The sequence below is a fragment of the Chamaea fasciata genome, unplaced genomic scaffold (assembly GCF_029207755.1).
Source record: "Chamaea fasciata isolate MVZ Bird 193981 ecotype frontalis unplaced genomic scaffold, bChaFas1.0.hap1 SCAF_3, whole genome shotgun sequence".
Classification (NCBI taxonomy): domain Eukaryota; kingdom Metazoa; phylum Chordata; class Aves; order Passeriformes; family Sylviidae; genus Chamaea; species Chamaea fasciata.
Genome location: NW_027094088.1, coordinates 46,533,167 through 46,554,804, shown reverse-complemented (window position 1 = coordinate 46,554,804; position 21,638 = coordinate 46,533,167). Strand labels below are relative to the sequence as shown.

Sequence of the window (21,638 nt, the reverse complement as noted above, 5' to 3'; positions counted from 1 at the left end):
TTCTCTGTGCTCAACATAACCAGCCAATTTTGTTTTTCAATGTGAAAAACAAAAGGATTCCTCAGGCCCTTACCAGACCTGGCTCGTCTCCTGCATTCTTCAAATACAATCCCTAGCTCCAGCAACACAAATCATGAAGGAAATGTGGTCTCCAGTCTGGTCGACCACGGAGGCTGGTGCCACCACCTAGCTGCAAATCAACACACCTGACAGTAGAATGGTATGCAATTTTCCAAAATAACTCCTTCCAATGTTTCAGAGCTGCTAAGCAGCAATTAGGAGAAATTCCATTAAATAATTAATTGATCACTTTAGTCACATTGAATAATTAATCACTTTGAGAGAGGACAGCCCAATAACTTTTTCTATTGCCTGCTAATGCAACATTTGTTTTCTGATTCTGAATCCAGTGAAATCCTTGGCAAACACAGATCCCTGCTTCTGAGAAGGCAGAATTTGATAGCTGTCACTGATTGAACTTTGTCACTGCCAGGAGCATACGGAAGGACACTTGGGAACTCCTTGCCAGGGAGAAAACACAGGGTAAAACTTGCAGCCAGCATGAGCTGGCATCCTTTGGCCGAAGTCAATGGAAAGTCTTCAATTCTTTCTGAGAGGGTATCTGCCCTTGGTGTTATCCTTACTTGGAGATCCTTCTCTCTGCTTTACTGCAATTATTTCAGATAAGAGGGCAGAGGAAAATTCCTCAGTTACCTGCCATAGTTTCTGTTTAGAAATTCTGGGTAATTTTCTTTGTGATGCCTTTTAAAGAGGGATGTAGTCATAGAGGAGCAGGAGGAGTTTTGAACCTGGCAATAGCCACTGCTGCCATTTTATTTCTGTTATTGGGTACTTATAAACTTTGGGAGGTTACAGAGAGACCAGAGAAATGGCTGGTTTTATCTCTGTCTCTACGAAGTTATACAAAAGAATCTTCAGCTACCGTAATATCAACAGGAGCACAGCCCTGAATTGTGTCTGAAGTGCATGCTGTAGCCTCACTTGACAACGTCCATGCCATTCTGCACAAAGTTTTATATCAGGCAGTGCTACCCACAGATGATTCCATTAGGTAACTACTCTTTGGAAATGGTAACATTTTTGAATGCACATGTATTAAAGATGCCCTCCTCTCACTAAACTAGTTTGTGGCCTATGCTTTAGAAACAGAATCTATTAAGACTGGAGGCATATGAGCTACTGTAATTTACTTAGTGAAATTATTTTCCCTCAGTCATTACTGCTGAGGACACCACGGCTGCCCTCCATCTGTTGAGAGGTCTTCATAAGAAAATGGGGAGCAGTAGGGAAACAGCATGGATTCTCCAAAGAATGCCTTAGTTTATTTATTTATTTCAAATGTCTTTCATGTCTTGGCTTTGTGCATCTTTTCCAAGAAGCAAATGCTTCACAGATGGAAAGAAGCAATTTTCAGTTGTAAAAATTCTAAACAGTTCAGGTGAAATGAAAAACAGAACTTCCTGGAGAAATGCCAGCTTTTTCTTTTTATTCATTTTTTTTTTTTTGCCCCAGCCTCACTTTGATTGTAAAAATATTCACCCACCTACAGATTTTATAGCATGAGAAATGCCCTTCCTGGGGTCTAATCCATGCCTGAGGTATCACTGCAGATTGATCAGAAAGGAAGGCTCCTATTTCCACATAGACTACACATCTGCTCTGATTTTCTGCTGGGTGGATTCTCAGTAACACTGCTGCAAAAATTGAGTCTTATATAAACCACGCTTATACTGGCATAGCTCCTCTTCTGGCAGGAGCTGTGGTACATTTTCATCAGGAAAAAGTCTAATTTGTCCACTGATACTCTGTTTTCTGTCAATTCATAGGGTTAGGTAGTGAAATTAGGGAAAAAGATCACAGTCGATTGATGAGAAAGAGTAATGAGCTTATGTTTGGTTTCCTCCTGCTGATAAAACCTTTAAGGATTTATGGCAGATCAAATTAGCAGGAGCTTTAGTAGATACCCTCATAACCTTTGGATATCACACACTGCCTATGAGGCAGTTAAATCCACTGCACACTCCCCATGGGGAGCTTACTCATCCTCCAGGACATCTGCCTTGGAGCCAGACACCCATAGCCAGACACCTACACATCCATGGCCTCCCATGTGTAGACTGAAGCCCAGCGGTGGACAAAACAGTGCCTGCCTTGCACTGCTGGTGGCCATGAGTATGGAGCTGGAGCAATCCCCACACGGGGCAGGCACCTGCAATGAGCAGAACAAGCACAGGGCACCAGAGCAGCTTCTGGGTGCTGAGGGGGTGGGTCCAGTTCCCTGGGCTCTGAATTGCCTGGGACCCTCAGGATCAAAGAATAAGAAAAGTAGAGAAGGTGGCCTGCAGTTATTAGCTGCTGCCACGTCTTGGGGAATGCAACTCTGACACACACCAATGCTGAAAGCTCAGTCACTGGCGCCCTTTGGATATTGCAGTGGGTTTTGCAATGCACATTCGACGAGCCTACAGGAAGAGAGTGAAACACTCAGCAGTGGGTGCTGAATCAGGGTCTGAGCGTGTAATCCAAGGTTATCTGCTATAAAGTCCAGGATATTCTCTTAAAAATGTTGAGTTGTGCAGGAAATATCTGCTTACTTGTGTAACTGTTCGCAAGATATACAAACTCATCAGGCTCTGACTCTCAAGTCTTGTGACAATAATGCATTTTCCTCCAGACATGTTCAGTTGCATATCTGATACACACATTGCTCAGCCAAAATGACTTGTTAGTGATTTATTTGGAATAGCCAGTCTTTACCATATGACATCACCTCCTCAACTTGATGAAAAAAAGGTTTAGACTGAATTCTTCCCATTAAAAATAATGGGGCAATGGTTTATTGATGCCAATATTTACTGATATCAAAGCAAAATATTGTCTTGGTTATTCCTCTTAATTTAGCCCAAACAGTACACAAAGCACAGTGTACAAAAACAATATGTTCCTTCTTCTAAACCAGATCATCACTTACTAATTGCTATATGATTTTAATGAAAACAGAGGCATGATTCAGTTATGCTTCATAAAAATTATCTCACTATATTTGTTTCTTCTCTTACCCTGATTAATAGAGAGGCCATGTAAAATTACTCTCTATGTCTGCCTTTACACAGAACCTCAGAAAGATTGCTTTTAAACTGTCCATTATACAAAATACAGGAGAATGAGATCCAGATCCTTTGCTAAGTTATGTAAGAAACAGTTACATTATGTATATGTAATTTTATATACATGGGTAGTAAAATATGTCTGTGTTTGTGTGCTCACACATATATAATAATTTTATACTTTATTAAAGCTTACAGATCTCAATGGTATCTGAACATTCCTAAAATTCAGGTTTGGATGTATTTTGCACAGATCATTCAATGTATCTAAATCCAATATAAAATCCAACCTAGCACTAGTGCAAGTTCATGTGAGAACTGATATGCTCAGAGAGAATCCTTTGCTTCTGAACATGGACCTGGAGGCAGACAGAGACGGGCCTTACCTTCCTGTGACTTTTGCTCTGTTTAGAAACTCACATGGAACCCAAGTGTTGCAAGCTCAGATAAAGCATCAGAGAAAAATAATTTCAAGCAAGGACTGACATGTGGATAGCTGGAAGACTTTGTAAGAACTAGTCTGCTTCCAGCACACCAGAAAAAGAAGACTTGAGCCCAGACTCTACTGAGGACTCTAAGACACATTCATTTGACAATGAATGAAACTGCCCCTTCTCTGTTGCCTTTCCATTGCTTAAGAAACCTTTATCAGAAGTTACAAATGCATTTTTCTCAGACCTTTCTACCACAGCAACCCTCATTTACAGTTATTCAGTAGATCTTAGATCTTCACTAGATCCATCGACACTGGGAAATTTCTCCTGCCTCCTCATGAGCAGTTCCCATTCCATGCTCCTGCACCAAGGGGGGGTGTGGTGCAAGGGAACCATGTTCAGTCAGCGGTGAGCACATCAAAACCCATTAATTGATGATTCCTGGACTTCATTTACTATAAACAAGCCCAAACCCTATGCCATACACATCCAAAGCTAACTTTTAGCCATGGCTCACACACTGCTACTTTTGTGGGGAAGGAAGAGGAAGGATTTCTGCCTGGTTGCCACTAGATGGAGTGAAGCCAAAACTGTAGATTTTATTAGTCTTGTGATGGAATCACATCCTTTCCCTATATAGGTTTGGGGTTTTTTTGTTGTTTCGGTTTTTTTTCTTGAATAGGTCTATTACGCTGAGAACCAAGCCTGTCTGGTTCTGGAGTGAGAGAGCCCTGTTAATGCTGGTGTGCTGCTCTGATTTGTAACTTGAGTTCATGCAAAGGATTGATGACATGTGGACTTTCCAAGCTGTACACCGGAAAACTGAAGTCAAACTCTTCAAAGACTAATTCTTTTCTTTGTCTTCCAGCATCCAGTTCAGATGGGTAAATAAGGAGTTTCAGCTGTGGAGAGGGTCCTTGTGCTGTGACTACACAGGCACATAGGTTCTAGCTTTAGGCTTCTAAGGTAGATCATTAATATCTGGTGGTGCCAACAACCTTCAAAGATTTTAAGCAATAGGCCATTATCCCCTTTTCTCTTCCACTCTGTTAGCCCACCTTTTGCACTTGTCCATGCATGTGTCTAAACTCCTGTCCTCAGGTCAACTAATTACATACTCATAATACATGGGGAAATCACGAGGTATTTCCTCTTGGTGTGCAGTATATGATCAATCACTGTTTTCACAGCACAGTTGGTACCTCCCTATATGCTTAGCATTGCTCTACTCCATCTAGAGGAGTTTGGTCATTATTTTAAATGGCAGGTGACATGGTTAAGGTTTCTGAAAATCTAGTACACACAGATGTGTACTTTGAAAAGTGCAGTGCAGTTTGAATGGTGAACATACCTACCTAAAGTTCATTACATTGTTGTTTTTTAATTATACCAAATCTGCATGTGCCTCAAATGGTTGAAATCCATGAAAATCTCAGGGTGCTTTAGGAACTGTCTTGCTTAAAGAATAGAATAGAATAGAATAGAATAGAATAGAATAGAATAGAATAGAATAGAATAGAATAGAACTACTTGAGTTGGAAGGGACCTACAATGTTCCTCTAGTGCATCAGCCTGACCAAGGACTGACCAAGTTTAACACATGTTAAAGGCATTGGCCAAATGCCTCTTAAGCACTGAAAGGGTTTGGGCACTGAACACTTCCCTAGGAAGATTATTACTAGTGTTTGACCACCCTCTCAGTATCTACTAAACTCCTAAGAGCACTTATTTCCTGCTACATCGTCTTTGTCAAGAAAGTAAGCAACTGCTTCATACTCTTCCTTGAATCTGAATTATAAGCTGGTTTTTTTACCCTTATTCCTTCTGAAGCAGGAAACATTACTACTTTGCAAACTTTGAAAGCCTTCTGTAAAGCAAATGAAAACTTTGCAGATCTCTGCTACTGCTAATATTCTGCCAGACGAAGCTGCTTGGATGTTACTTCTTTTCCACCAAGTGAGGTTCTTTTTTACAGAACTCAGTGATTAAATGATTTAAGGCAATAGCTGCTCAGAAATCCAAACACATCTCATCAAGAGCCTTTTAAAAGAAAATTTTGTTGAGGAATGTTTCTGCCTGAAGAATAATCTTGTATTTTCTCCAGGAAGTTTTGAACAGATTCAGAAAAAATTAGAAATTTTGAAACAATAATGTTTCTACTTTAAATACTCTGTTACAGTATTTTTCATATTTTTTTAGGAAAGCAGTGAAATTACTAATTACAACAACACAAGATTATAAATATAATTATTATTAGTTGATTGGTATTTTCTATTTTTTACTCTAAACATAATTTTGTTTGAGATTTTGAAACTGATTAGTGGAAATTACAGAAGAGCAAAAAACGTTGACAATTTCAATGTGGAGTGCATCAATTTGAAACAAAACCACTATTTCTGTCTGAAAGAGTATTTCAACCTCTTTTAAAGAGCTCCCCATGTCAAAGACTTACCTCCCCATGTTGTGCATGCACACTTTCAAGTCTGCCAGAGTTTAACAATGAAGGACAGACTGTGAGATCTCAGTTGTGCAAGCAAAGTTGATGTTTTCCATTCCAGGACTGGAATTGACGTGGGTCGGGGCAAGAGCCAGACATTCTCATCATGGAAAGGAGAGGAATAGTGGGGCAGGAATACAGGAGAGAAAGAGACAAGGAAATGCACTAGCAGTCCAGGCTTGTTGCTTCTGGGACTTCCAGGGGAAAGGGAGAATGAGCCCATCTGGGCTGCCTCCAGCCAGGATTATGACAACTTCTCACATCCCAGCTCTTCCTTCAGCAAACAGTGGAAACATCCAGTTTAGCCCTCTGGCACAGACAGTTTGATTTCTAACCAAAAGGCATGAATTTCTAAGCAACCAAATTTTTCTTACCAATAATTAAAGCTGAATAGAGCTGTCATATCATGACTTCCCAATAAGGAGGTGGCAAGGCTATCCCAAACACTATAGGACGTTTTGATGCAAAAAATAAAGGGTTCATTGACCCTTCTTCACTAACAATTTTCTGACTATCTCCGTGTTCCTTGAAAGTCCTGCTGGAGTATTGGTTCAGTATCACATCTTATGAACATCAGGTACATCAATAGGTCTTGAAATCAGCATAGGCTTTCTTCCAGGGCTCTCACGCATCTTCTAACTATTCCTCATCCTATTTTCTTCACAATAGCTGGCAACACTGCATTTAAAATGTGCTACAAAGAACTTTATGATTATTTGTTGCTTTGATTAAACACTGACTGTAGTGTTCAGTATCATATACATTTCTAATCTGCAAGGGGTGGGGGTATCTACAACAACTAACTTCAGTTTCTTAAAAATTGCATCAAATAGAAAAGACTGTAGCTTTTTTGCTACTCAATGGAGAGAAAGAAGCATGTGTATGGGGCAAATAATTTCTTCTGATGCCATGTGTAAGGGTATGGTACCAACAACTCAAGGGGTATCTTTTTCCTTCTGCCAGTCACAAAAGGGGACCTAGGTGACTAACTTAAGGTAGGTAATTAATGCTTTAGAAGGTAAAATTGTGTCAGATGAATCCCAACAACTATGTTGTAACTTTATCTTGCAGTGAAAAATGGGGGTTTGGCAAACAAAAAGCTCTGTATTGGAATATAGCTATGCATATGCTAATGCATGTGTATTTAAACACTAATGAGTCTACCCAAACCCCATAAATGCCCAACTATATTATTCTAAAAATATTCTAACAATATCGTAATGCTTTGCACCAACTACATTCTTTCCTTTTCCCCGATCTTTCTCTCTCTTCATAGTTGGGAAGACATCCCTACCTAAATGCTTGGTATGTGGTCATAGTTTTTTAACTTATTGAGGAAAAAGCTATTTGGAAACATCTCACTCTCTTCATTGTATATTGTGTGGCAATATTCTATAGTGCAAAAAGGGGTTAAAAATTAGGTTTCTTCCTGTTACTCATCTTGTAAGCCTCAAGTCTTTATGTAGCGTTGCAGCAGAGAAATACCACTTCATTCTAAGGCTGTAAAGAAAATTGTTTCCTTCCCCATTGTTCAGGCAGGACCACCAAGCAAAGGGGAGAAGGGATCCTGCTGGGGGCTGCACTGCCTAAGCCTGAGGTCAGAGAAGGGGAAAGTGAGTGGCTGCAGCTCATGTGCAGACAGTGTTTGCTCCCCATGTGTTTGTGCCTGGGAGCACAGGAACCACTGCCTGCGCTCAGGACGGACACAGCTCTGGCTGTGTGTCCTTGCCATTCAAACCTGTTCAGCCTGCCCAGTGCTAGGCCTGTCCTTAGTCATGAAGGAAAATTATGCCAGTGAAAGCAATTCTTTTTGATATGGAAAAACGTCAGAAGGGGCTTGGATAAGATTAGAAAAACAATTTCCTTTGCTGACCAAACACAAATTTTAAGCCAGGTCACCAAAGGTGAAATGTCACTACACCAAGTTATGTAGTTTTGACTTCTCAGTTAATCCTTATTTCAAGGTAATGAAACTTAACTGTCAGCTGGAATACCGTGTCCAGCCCCAGTATCTACACCTTCAAAAGGATTTTGAAAAATTGGAAAGTATTCAGGAAACCACTTCAGGAATGCTTTGAGAACTCTTTAATCCAGCAGACAAAGGCATAACAAGATCCAGTATCACAAAGCTGTGTTTTGAAATATTCAGATTAAAATAAAGGTTATAAGAATTGCATAAGCAGAGAGAGGCTTATTACATTATCCATCACTGCAAACTTTTGAATCTAGACTGGTTTATCTTATTAAAAAGACCATCCTTTGCTTAGCTAGAAGTATGGATATGAGTCGAGAATTTCAAGATTTTTAAGATTTCTCTTGGGCCTTGATAAGCAGTAAGTCAATGTGAAGTAAGGTACTTACTTTCAAGCATTATGTTCTCATGTCTTCTCTATTTGAGCATGCACTTAAAAGTTGGTACAATAGTTGCATACCCAAAGGAAAACCTAATTCTAGCTTTAGACAAACTTTGATCTTTGGTCATTTTAAACTATGGTCTTTGATTCTTATAGATGAAAAAATACATTGTGGTGGTTTTTTATTGTTTTGTTAAGGTTTTTGGTTTGTTTTGTTTGGTTGGTTTTTTGGGGGGGAGGCTTGGTTTTGGTGTTTTGGGGTGGGGTTTTTTTGTTAGTTAGTTTGTTTGTGTGTGTGTGTGTGTGTTTAGTAGAGATGTGAGTTATGATCTAATCTTAGACATATGTTCAAAGCTCAGCACTTCAAAGTGCTGGGGAAGAGATGATGCTGCAAAGAACAACGATAGAGAAAAACTTGTTCTGGGACTCTTTCCATACTTATTCAAAGTTCACTTGCAAATTATAGACTCATCAAATTTGATCAATATTTAGAGGCACTCAGCTATATTTTACTAAAAGAATATGCTTCAGACGATTCATATTTTTTATACTTGACATTCTTATTGCAATGATTACCTGGTTTATGTTACTTGAGTGAATGAGTAGCCTAACATATCAAGCACAAATACTTGTACATGTGTCCCATCCACAGATGTTTCCTCGAGTAAAATTTCATAACTTAATTAGAATATGAAAAAGTGCATAAAGTGCATAAGCAAACGGAAATTATTTGGGGTCCTTAAGATATTCTTTGAGTTCTTTGCACAAGCACAGTGAACTTTCAGAGGAAAGTGGACTGATAAATCACAGACTTGTGATGTCCCCTTCTCTTTTATACACCATTTTTCTAGGTGCTATGCTGCACCTTTTACTTATTGCTTCTCCATCTCTTCGTATGTAACTTTGTAGTTTTCAAATTCTTCTGTCACCAGAGCTTTCTCAGACTTTTCCTTATGGCTGTTTTTGTCCCATCCTGACCACTCCAATTCCAGATTATTCCATTCCCACAGGCCCTTGATTTAGAAAAGCATGCAAATTGTGAAAATTAGGAGGCATATGTGCGAGTCCCCTTACTATAGCTACACTGTGGAGTTTTGCTCATCTGAAGTCCATTTTTTTCCACTGCAGTTGTACCTGAATGAAGCATATGGTACTTTATGACATGAAGTAATATTCTCATTATTTGTACCCACAGCACTTCAGGAGCAGCAGAAGTTCTAACCTTTACCTCTGAATCTTTTTGAATTTCCTCATGGTTAGAGGGAATAGCACTAAGCCTGCCCTCTTATATAACATTTAATCAGACAGTGATGGTATTGAAAGCAAACCTGTAGACATGCTTATATATTCAGAAGTTTGTTTGCTTACTTCTAATTGTGTAAGCTGGCTTGCTAGGAGCAACATATGCTTCCCATTTCAACTAAAGGATTCATGAGGTTGTTAAATGAAAGTACAGATCTAGGACTAGAACAAAAAATAACTATGGGGTGCATTGCCTTCTGGTTTCTAGAGTGATTTAAGTAGTCTAATCTTGTTTCATTAGTCTATGAATTTCTCTTCATGCCTACTCAGGCTTACCATCATATATTGAAAAGTGGATTATTCAGATCTTAAATAGCATGGCATGAAAAGAGAGATAAGTATGCATGGCAGTACTGTCATTTTCAACTTGCTGAAGATCCTTAAGTACTTTGCAGCTGTAAGCTTTATAAATACTTGGTTGTAATCAAATACATCATTTAGAGAAAGTACACTGCTTTTCCACATGCAGTGTCAAGCAGGCATGACACCTGCTGCAGACCCTGTAAAATAATAAACATACCTGCACTGTCTGGACTGCTCTGGGTTCTCTATGGATGAGCCCCTTCTGGTGCTTGCATAATTTAACATAAATTAAAATAGATATCATATTTTATCTCTTATTGATATCAAAATGGATATGCATTTATGTGAACAGTAGGACATCTCACTATCAAATCTTATTGTCAAATAGAATAACTACTAAGTGTTAGGAATAGCTACCTGAAGCACTCTACCCTCTGATGTCTATTATTCTGGTAATAATCCTAGTCCATCACTAAAAAAATAAATAGAACCACAGAATATTCTGAGTTGGAAGGGACCCAAAAGCATCACTAAATCCAACTCCTGGCCGTGAACAGGACACCCCAAGAGTCACATCATGTGCCTGAGAGCATTGTCCAAACACTTCTTGAACCCTCTGTCTGGTGCTGTGATCACTTCCTTGGGAAGCCTGTTCCAGTGTCCAGCCACCCTCTGGATAAAGAACCTTTTCCTAATATCCAATTCAAACCCCCCCTGTCACAACTTCATACTCTTCCCTTGTGTTCTGTCCCTGGGCACTAGAGAGAAGAGATTGGTGCCTGCTTCTCAGCCTCCGCTTGCAAGGAACCTGTGGAGTTCTATAGACCACAAAAGATCACAAACTCCCTCAACAGTTTCCTTGAGTGTTCAGAAAGGGTAGTTTGTTTTTGAGAATGGACAGCCATCTGCATTAATTCACATTCCAGCTCAGCCTCCCAGAAGGCAGCAGGAGAGCTGGGTTAGCAGCAAGTCTCCTCATGGAAGTCAGGATGGCTGGAGTGGGAAGATGACACACCTTGCTCCCAGAATTTGTGACAGAGCTCTTCAGGTGCCAGGTTTGCTCTTGAGATGTACTTTTTTTGGTAGTTCTGCTCTTTCTATCAGTTTGTACCTTTGTGGTAAAGGACATAGTCAGCACAAAACCAAGAAATTCCTAACCTCTTCAAGAAGAGAAAAAGAAAAATCTTTATTTAATCTTCCCCTAATTTCAGCCTCTTTAAATATTCTCTCTTCACATACATAACTTTCATTGCATAACACCCAGTACTTGGGGTCATGTTTAATTTAAAAAAAGACTTCATGGTGAATCCACCCATAGATCAGACAAAGATCTTTTAATAACTAACAAAAAATAGGGAAGGAACTGAGGGAATTGAGAAACAATGTGCTATATTAGTTACTGCACATATATCTCTCAAAGTTTAGCTGGAAAATTTAGTCAGAAATTTTATTATGGTGTGGCATTAGGAGAAAAGAGAAGGAAAGAATTCTATCATTTACACAGAGATGATGAATGAAGTATTAACAGTGCATAAATTGTATAAAACTGGCCAGGTAAATTAACAAAACTTGGCAAAAATAATTCAATTTGTGGTCAAATTGTACAATTAAGACAAGCTGGTCCTGCTCAAACTGGTACATTTCACTTAAAAATACACATAGATATTCCTAGATTTCCAGAAAATAAAAGATTCCATTTATTCAGGCCAAATCTCAGTTCCATTCTGTTTCATACAACACAAGTGAATGGTTTTGTAGCGATACAAATTTTTTGTTGTTATTCAGTTTTCATAGTCTCTGATCACACCTATTTATTTCCTATTACAAAAAAAGCCTCTTAAGAAAATTACTTAGAATCATAAAATATTAAGGCTTGAAAGGCACCCTAAATATCATCTAGTCCCAACCTCACCTGCCATGGGCAGGGATGGCTTTCACTAGGCTAGGTAGCCCAAGGTCTTGTCCAGCCTGGTCTTAAACACTTGCCAGGGCTGGGGCATCCACAATCTTCCTCATTATAATCACCCTCATTATAAAGAACTTCTTCCTAATACCTAACCTTTTTCTCCCGAATTTTGTTTGCAACCATTACTCCTTGTTCTATCACTACAGTGCCTGATGAAGAGTCCCTTGACAGTTTCCTTGTAGGCCCCCTCCAGATACTGGAAGGTTGCTCTGAGATCTCACACAACCTTCTCTTCTCCAGGATGAACATCCCCAACTCTCTCATCCACCTTTTCAGGGAAGTTGCTCAAGTCCTCTTAACAACTTCATGGCCCTCCTCTGGACTTGCTCCAACTTTTCCATGTCCTTATGCTAGGGACCCCAGAACTGAACACAATACTCCAGCTGGGTTGACACAAGAGCAGAGTAGAAGGGGAGAATCACCTCCATCAACCTGCTGACCAGACTCTTTATGATGAAACCCAGGATTCCACTGGAGAATCTTTTTGGGTTGCCAGAGCACATTCCTGGCTTATGTCGAGTTTTTCATCAACCATCATGCCCAAGTCCTTCTCCACAGGGCAGCTCTCAATTACTTTTCTGCCCAAGCCTGGAGGTATGCCTGGGATTGATCTGACCCAGGTGTAGGACCTTGCACCTTGCTTTTTTGAACTCAATGCATGAGCCCATCTCTCAAGTGTGTCAAGGTCCCTCTGGATGGCATCCCTTCCCTCCAACATGTCGGCTGCCACTCAGTGACACCACTCAGCTTAGTGCATCACCCAGATTGCTGAGGGTGCACTCAATCCCACTGGCCATGTCACCAGCAAAGATGTAGAACATAAAGGAATCTAGTCCAGGCATTATGTTTTCAAGGGCTTGCAGAGACAGCCATATTTGGCAAATGTTACATTATAAGATATTCTTCACTCTGTCACCTCATCACCTAATTCAGAAGCTGCTTAGTATTATTTCTTCATAACAATTAGCTGACATGTTCATATTACATTTGAAATATTGAAGAGGATACTGCCTTTTGTTTGAACTGATGGTTTCAGTTAAATGCTTGTGTATTTACGAAAACATCCAGTGCCAAGTACTATCAGTTAGATATATTTAGGTTTAATTAAAATATCAAATTCAGTTGTGCCATGTGACATTAATATAACGAGGGATATTAACTTCTGCCTTGTGTGATGCACATATTAAATTATTATCACATGTACGCCAACCTCAACATATCCCTGGCAGGATTCTTGTCACTTAAAATCTACCCCGCTGTCCGAAGGAACCACCCATCATTTTATTTGTTGGACTGGAGCATCTTCTGCTGCTTGAGGTGGGGGTAGGCTCTGTTTGCTTTGGGCAACTCGAACATCTTCCACAACCTGCTTGCTCTGGTTTAGTGAGGAAGAAAGTGGGAGTTAAGTTCAAAAGAGGCATGTCCTCAGTCATGGACAGGGCTGCTTCAAGAGCAGTACCTGGTGAAAGCCTGAAGTACACAAAGCAAAAGAGACGGAGCATTCCTTACAAAGTGTGACAGTGACAGCGGGCTGAGAATTGTCCTTTCCTCTTCTTCATAGATGCTGTGACATGAGATCCACAAACAAGGACAATATGTCGCTTTCTGTGAATATTTTCTCTTTTGTGACATGATGCAACTAATTAGGCTTCTTTCATCTCAGGGAAGTTCTGAATACTTTTTTTCTCTGAAACACTAGAGATCTGAAACACTTCAAAAAAGAAAGAAGCTAAAGCAAGAAGCTGGGACATGTTATATGAGGATACAATAATTACAGCTGTGTTATAGACCAGATTTTGAGAGCAAAACCACCAGGAGATGAAGAACTAAAGAGGAGCAAGGATACACTAGCTGATGCAGCTGGAGACAAACTCCCTCCAAATTCTGACACTTTGAATTTTACTTTTTCTGCCTTTCAAGTTTCATGAACTTGTGCCGTTTGGGAGTAGAGGGAGACGTCACACAAAAAGCACCACTTGTAAGAATCTCACTCAACACATTTTCATGAAAGAAATTAACCAGAGACCCTGTTAATTACTCACAGTTCTTGGAAGAAGCTATATTGGCAGCCTTCCTGGTTCCACACATATTGCCTTTATTAGGCGTTATACAGCAAGTGAATCATACATGACAGGGCTGGTCTGGCTCTAATATTTTGAGGTTATCTGGTCCTATTTAGTGATGTTCCCTAGAGATCCAGATGTCCCCAAAGGCCCTCATGGCAGAGAAGAAGGAAGAGAGCTCATCTCAAGTGGACTTCTGTTCTGTGCTACTCACCTCTCTTCTTTGTCTAGATAATATTGCAATCCAACCAGAGAAAATTGAGATGGAGTGGAGATAAACTGGTGACTTCATTTATTCATTTCATCCCAGATTTTGGCAGGATTATCTTCTCTAAAACCAGTAGAACATCATCAAAACAGGGTAAAAGAGTGTCTAAGGTTAATTTAGAGAAGGGGAAGGACAGACATTAGAGAGGTTAACACCAGTTTTTTCTTTTGATTGTCACTGAAAGTTGTTACAAGCAAAAGTCTAGACCAGTCATAGAGCGTATGAAACAGAAAATATAGGACACACATGATGCTTTGGCACATGAGATCATTGCTTTCATTCTAGATAAACAGTTTTTGAAGGATTCTGTCTAGCTCAGGTTCCTCAAGTTATGCTAGAGAATGGAAAGGTTTTTTAAAGTGTTCATGACTTAATGAATCACAGCTTTAATGGTAGTGTTCAGAGGCACTTTTGACTACCATATTGTGAGAGAGGACCAGTGAATATTTACAGACCCATTCTGTCTTAGAAGGGCATTAACATTTCATACCCTTCTCCCTCCCTCTGCTTTTTTTTTTTTTTCTTTTTCTTTTTTTTTTTTTTCTTTTTCCCTGTTTTTCTCTACTTATCCCTTTTCTTATCATGATCTCCTGAAAAACAGTATGGCAGCACTTTATATTAAGTCACCATCAGTCAAAGTTGGAATCATCCCCAGGGTAGAAAAAAATTCCAATCAAGGAGAAATTTACTTCAGGCCCTGCATAGACTAATCTTATTTAATCTGGTAAACTGAATTTGTGAACCTTCTGGAGAGTTTTCAAAGGCACATGTGTGAGGAACAATTATTTCCTCCCAGAGAAAAAACAAAGGAGAAACAACTTTCAACTACCTGATGCTTGAGTTCCTGGAGCACACAGATGGGCTCAGGGCATCTGGATAGCTTGAATGAAATTTTGATGGGAATGAAGTGAAAGAAGCTAAAGGAAGGTGATAGCACTTTCTTTTACTTCTAAAGTGTGCACAGAATAATTTATATTTGAAGTCAGAACCAGGCAATACTAAGAATGTTTCATTCATGATGACTGTGAAATACAGAGATGGCATTTTGGCCAGGAATACATTTATCCATGTTAATGAAGTCCTTTATCGGGGGTTGTATGAAGTATTTACTCATGTTCTGGGATGGGATGTTGCCCTGTCTAGGTAGAGACATATTTTAGAGTTGTTTTTCACATAGCAAAGATAAAGTACTGAAAAAAACAGGATCAAAATTACTGCTGCTTAGAGTACTTTCCTGGCTTCAATCCACAATGTTAGAAAGAACTCCAAATTAAAAAACAGGTGCACTACGTCCAAAGGCATTTAGGTGCCTAATTGTCTGTGAAAACAGCATGAGCCGTCGAAGATCTTGACAAGTGTGATTTATCTTACAGGGACGCCACATTCTCCTGCATTCTTGCATCTTCTTCTAAGGCACGACCCAACATTGCCCACATGACCTACCCCACCGGCGGCTGAATTATCGTGCAGATAAGCCGTGTGCCAAATGTTCTGCGTCAGCAGGAGGATATCATGTTTTGTAATTCCCATTCAGAAAGGTGGCTTTGAACGGAAGTCATTAAGGAGCCACAAGTGGAATACTTGTGCTAAGTGAGTGTAGTTGAGGCAGGTCCAGCCACCGAAACTGAAGAAACTCAAGACCAGGAGTCAGTCACCAAGGACAGACTGCCCAAGGCTCCAGATGGAAATGCACCCAGGAAAACTGAGAAATCAGGGCTACCTCAAACCAAAGAGCAAATCAAGAGCTAGGTCAGGAAATCAAAGAGCTTGCATTGAAAATTGTGGATAAATGTGAGCTAGGACTAGAACAAGACAATGCAGGTTAGTTGAGAGGCAGGAACCACAAAGAAACAAAGGGGTATTTGTGAGGCAGTGAAATCACTTTGTGGGACTGTAGCTGAATCAGAAACATATGGCATCCCTTGGACAGTCAGGAATCTCAGGACACCAATCTCCCAGGAGGGTATTGAGCCAGCTCCTGGCTGCAGAGCTTGACTGCTTACTCAGGGCCTAAGAGAAGAGGATATGTGTGTAACCTGACACAAATGATCAGTTTGTTCATTCAGTGCAAATATGTCAATTTACAAACAGGAATAATTCATATAATCACCAGTCAGGACCACCAGATCTCCCAGATTTTCTCTTTTCTGATTTATGTAACTGTGGGTTGTGTCTCAGGGCAGGAATGAGGTTGGGGTATGTGACTGACAGTACCATCTCTCAAGCCTCCTTTGGCTCTGGGGCTGTGCTACAGCCCTTGGTGCTCTGCAGGCACTCCTGCCAGATGTGCTCACAGATCAAGACAAGGTCTGTGCTCATGGTTGCAAAGCAGAACAGTTCCCGTAGTGGCGATGACAAAGATGAGGTCCTTGCTGTGAGGGAGATGGGCACCAGTTGTTTGTGTTTTGTCTCAGCGTGAGACAAAAGACACCGATTACAGTCATTCCTGAAGTGTGGCCACATCAGAAGTAGAATGTAGTCATTAAATATGTAGATTGAAAGTAGGTATAGGCTTCAACATCTTGCTGAATTAATGGCTCTCTAATTGCCAGGGGACATTAAAAGGTTAGTCTGTTAGTTTTAAGGACAGCATACAATAGAAGTCAGGCACATGCAGCAATATCAATGCAAATGTGCTTTACAGTGGTTTTGTTGGATAAATGCTATCTGCAGAATATAACTATTTCAGTTTATAAAATCAAAACAAAAACTGCATAACTAACTAAAATATTTTAATGGCATAAAATTCTAGTTGTAGACCACACCAAAGAATAAATATGCTGTATATTTTTCATGTCAGATCAAGACACTTTGCAGTTCTCACTAAACAAACTGTAAAAAAAAGAAAAAAGTTGTTTAGAATCCAAAATGTCTCAGTTTGCTTACTGCTATATATGCGAAAGAAATATGTGGGAAAAACAATCATTGATCAAACAGAAAATGAAACATTTTTGGTTTAAAAATAAAGCCCATAATGAGAAAATAAAAATTATTTATGAAGTCAAACGACTTTTAAATCTTTAAATTCCCCACATACCTTCTAGGATTATAGTAACCTGTGGAAGGTCATTATAGTTATAAGGGAAAAGATTAAATAAGCACTTAAGCAGACATAAATAAAACAGACAGGTTAAAAGCTATCAAATTGAACAAGACTAGAGGGAAACTTATCAGTGCTGTAAAGGAATCCAAACACAGAAGGAAACAAACACAATGTTGAAAATAGCTAATGGGAAGTAGCAACTCTGGAAGAACAAAATCTTTTTAAGTCCCAAGTCATCAATATCAAAAAAAAGTTCTTGGTCCATAAGGAGGAGTATGCTGGATATATTGCTAGGAAAACTTCTGTAATGAATTCAGAGCTTTCCCCCCTAAATAACACATAGCAGGATACAAAATTTGCATTAAAATTATAAGACAATATGATTGAAAACTAGTAGCTGGAAGGAAGCCTGCAGGAACAGCCTGCTATGATGCATGCTTCAGCCAATGCTCAGTTGGAGGGCCGTACCCCTTCCTCTGACACAAATACCCGCCTGTTGAGGGAGAAAAACAGGAGGCTGAAAGGGGGCCTTGGAAATGGAGTCTGCATTCTTCCCAGAAAAAAAGTCAAAGTGAAGACGGGCAACACTTTCTAACTTAGCAAATACTGTATCTATACAGTGTATATATACATATATATACATATGTATATACATATGTATGTACATGTGTATATATATATATGTATGTATGTATGTATATATGTATGTATGCTAGCCAGTCATTTGGATGAGGAGCATGCAGGTGGAGATATGCCTGTGACAGGGGTGACGGGGGGTGATGGAGGTGCAGTGACTGCTGTGTCTCTTGGGCCATGGCTGGAAAATGTAGCTTGGTCTCTAAATGAGCAATTTCATTTCTCCAGGGAAAAATAAATCGACAACATGTGAAGGAAAAACTTAAAATAAAAAAGAAACAGGATATTTTATTTATTCGTGGGGGGTAACTAAAGATCCAAAGGTGTAGTTTCACTGAATTCACTGAGGGATGTTTTTGCTAATAAAGCTTTTAAAATGAGGGATGGATTATACTCCAAGTATGGATATTTCTAAATATGTCTGGGTTTATGTATTTCTCAGTATTTCTATTTTTATTTTTCTGACTTTTGCCTGTACAAAATATAAACAAAACCATTCTTAACTAGTTCTGTATGCCCCAAAGAGACAAAAGTATGCATGCTTCATAGGGAATGAAAAATAACATACCATTTTGTAGGAAAAACTTAATTAAATACAGAATCAATTAAAAATGTTATGGAGGTCACCATTAAAAATGTACATACTAGTGTCATGCAAAGGTATCTCTGCAACTCCATTCTCTGTTTCAAGTGCTTCAATCTGTCAAATTTGGATAAATATTGACTTTTAATGGCATCTGATGTACCAACAGGCATAGATGCTGCTTAATTCAACAGCATTAGTTAAATGCATTAATTAAGAGTGCATCTGTTGTAACTCATCATTTTGTTCTCCCTAATTTTAATAAGCAATTTTCCAGCATGGTTACTGGAAATATTACAACATCTTCCTGCACTGAGAAAGCCCACAGGACCTATTTATCTGGTTCAACTGTATATTGTTTAAACAGAGAGTCAAACCAAAGGCTTGCCATTTTGCCCAGAAGACAGGTCTAAGATTTGCCTTAAGATTACAGCATAGCTGCCGGAAGGAGAATACTTTTTCACAGGTCCCTTAAGTCATCCCGAGCAAAAGGAACACCAACACCAAAGATGCACCAAGGAATGACAACCACAGCCGCTGAGAGTGAATAACCTGAGATTCAGGACGAGGAGGCATCCTGATTCTATTTTCTGTGCATGCCAAGATTTGACGTGTAGTTAACCCAACTGGGGTTAGGAGCCCAAACAGCGTAAGAAAAGCAAACTCAACTCAGGCAAAGAATGCTTTGTCCTACCTCAGATTTAGCCCTCAGGTGATCAAGCACTGCATGCTTTTAATTTTACCAGCTAGGGATATTTTTTTAAATGTTCAGAGAACAAACGTGTCTGGATATTGAGCATGACACAAAATGTCATGAATGCTTAAAGTTGCGGGTCCTCCAGCTCACGGAGGAAGATGCTAAGGGAAAGAGGGTATTTTGTCAAACCCAGGGTGAGAATGTCCCTACATAAACAAAGGGCTCGGGATTGGACGTCGTTTTAGGGTGGGGGGCGGGAGCGAAGGGGGGAGCGGGAGGGTGTGACGGGGAAAGAGCGGAGCTGGCTGTGCCCGCCAGGTTGGGAAGGCGGCAGGGAGGAGCGGGGCCGCCGGCAGCGGAGCGCGTGGGGCGACGGAGGGGAGGCGGGCGGGAGGCGGCGGGCGGGCAGGCCGGTGTGAGCTGTTTGGCCACCGGAGCCAATCGAAAGCGGGGCCTTGATCCTCTCCTCGGGCAGTGGCTGCGCCGAGGCAGTGCCGCGCTCCCCGCAGCCGTCGGGACCGGCACAGCCGCCTCGCTCTCTCCGCGCACCGCTGGCCCCACCGAGCGCCTATGGGCATCTGCAGCCGGCGAGGGCTTCGCACCACCGCCACCGGCAGCAGCGGCAGCGGCAGAGGGCGGCGACCGCCACCCCGCTTCATCGCCCCTTGGGATCTATAGCCGGCGGACAGAGCGCGCTGCGGACCCTTCCCCGCCTCCGTGCAGGTATGGGGCTGCCGGGGGGCGCCCAGCGCCCTGACCCGGCACCGCTGCTCTTGCGGCCGGCGAGCTCCCTTCCTCCTCCTCCTCCTCCTCCTCCTCCTCCCCTGCCCTCTTACCGCCCCTGCGGGGACAGGCGGCGGGGCCCGCGGTGGCGGCGGCGGTGACAGCGCGGGGCCGCCCGCAGCCCCGTTCCGCACCGCGCCCTCCGCTGCCCGCCCGGCCCGGCCCGGCCCGGCACGGCGCGGCACGGCGCGGGGAGCTCGGCGGGGCCGCCGCACGCCTCGGGGCAGCGGCACGTCCGAGCCCTCGCCGCCCGCGGGGCGCTGGCAGGGGCACGGGACGAAATCAGCGAGAGCGGCGCCGAGCTCTGGCTGCCTTGCTGCGAGCGCCCGGGCAAGTTACCTGCGTGGCCAGGTCCCCCAGCGCTTGGAGCGTCGTGCGTCGCGTCCCCACGCTCCCTCCCAGAGGAAAAAGAAAAAAAAAAAAAATAAAATAGCTCGTGCTTGAAACCTGTGCCCCTTTGTACCTTTCTTTCTTTGCTTTGGGTTAATGATGGTTCGTGATTATGAAACCCCACGAGGGATCAGCTCCAAGAGCGAATAGCATTACTTTAAGTCATGACTTGGAAATATACGTGTGTGTATACAGGCACTCGTTTTCTTTTTTTTTTTTTTTACCTTGAACTTGAGGATTGTACAAACCCATGTCTGTCTCACAAGGAGCTCCTGATTGACTTTCTGGTAAAGTTAAGGAAATAATTGTTCTTCCACAGGTCTTGCAGAATTGGAGGCACAGGTCTCATAAAAAATTGCAGTGGCATTTGGCTGAAGAGCTCTTATTTTTAGCATGCTATTGTGAAAGTGGTTATATAACTTTTGCTGGATTTTGAGGACAAAATTAACAGCTCATAACAAGTTAAACTTTTTTTTTTTCTTTTTTTTTTTTTTTTTTTTTTCTTTCTCTGAAAGAAGAGAATCAGAATGAACTCCCAGTGAGTAGTCAGGTGAGCTTCAGGTCAATGATAGAGATTCCCTGAGAAAAAGCCCCAGGTTATGAATCCCACAGACCTTTCAACAATCATGAAGCAGCAGGTGCAAGCCCAAGCGATGTCAGCTCACAGCCCCAATTAGGAAGTCGGTTATCAGGCTGCTTCAAGGCTATTTCTTGCTAAACCAGAGTGAAATCAGCAATCACTTCAGAATCTTGCATTCCCACCCGTGCCAATACAATACAGATGCTCTGTTTCCTTAGGGGCTTAGGTTGTTTCTGGAGCTTCAAGGAGTACGCACAGCCTAAAGTATTTGCTTATAATGCTTGATGTATTTTATTGCAGATGCTTCACTTGCAAAAGTTGGTTCCTGCTTCTCAGGCTGGTCTTTCTTCATTACTTGCAAAATTGGAGAAGAGTAATACCCTAAGATTTAAAAAAAATTGCTTCCAGAAAGTAACTGTGTGGAATAAGCTGTTTGTCCATGCTGAGAGCCAGGACGTGAGGGTGCTGTGACAGTGTTCAGGCTCTGAGCAAGTGGTCTGTCTCTCACTTCTCTTGCATGGTCCTCATGAACTGCTGTCATCCAAGTGAAGTCCTGAGTTCTAAACATTTGTGATCACTGTGCAGCTGAAAAGAGAGGACTGGTTTGCAAA

The 21,638-nt window shown here is 41.2% G+C and overlaps 1 protein-coding gene across 2 annotated transcripts in view; it reads left to right on the top strand.

Annotated features, from left to right (window-relative positions):
* The first annotated feature begins 19,634 nt into the window (after nucleotides 1-19,634).
* GREM2 (gremlin 2, DAN family BMP antagonist) overlaps nucleotides 19,635-21,638 on the top strand; it is a 41,739-nt gene continuing 39,735 nt past the window's right edge. The window contains exon 1 of one of the 2 annotated variants that reach the window (XM_066178850.1): nucleotides 19,635-19,997. The gene's annotated coding sequence lies outside the window, so the exon portion shown is untranslated. The remainder of the gene's footprint in view (nucleotides 19,998-21,638) is intronic. The other variant, XM_066178851.1, reaches the window with a different exon arrangement.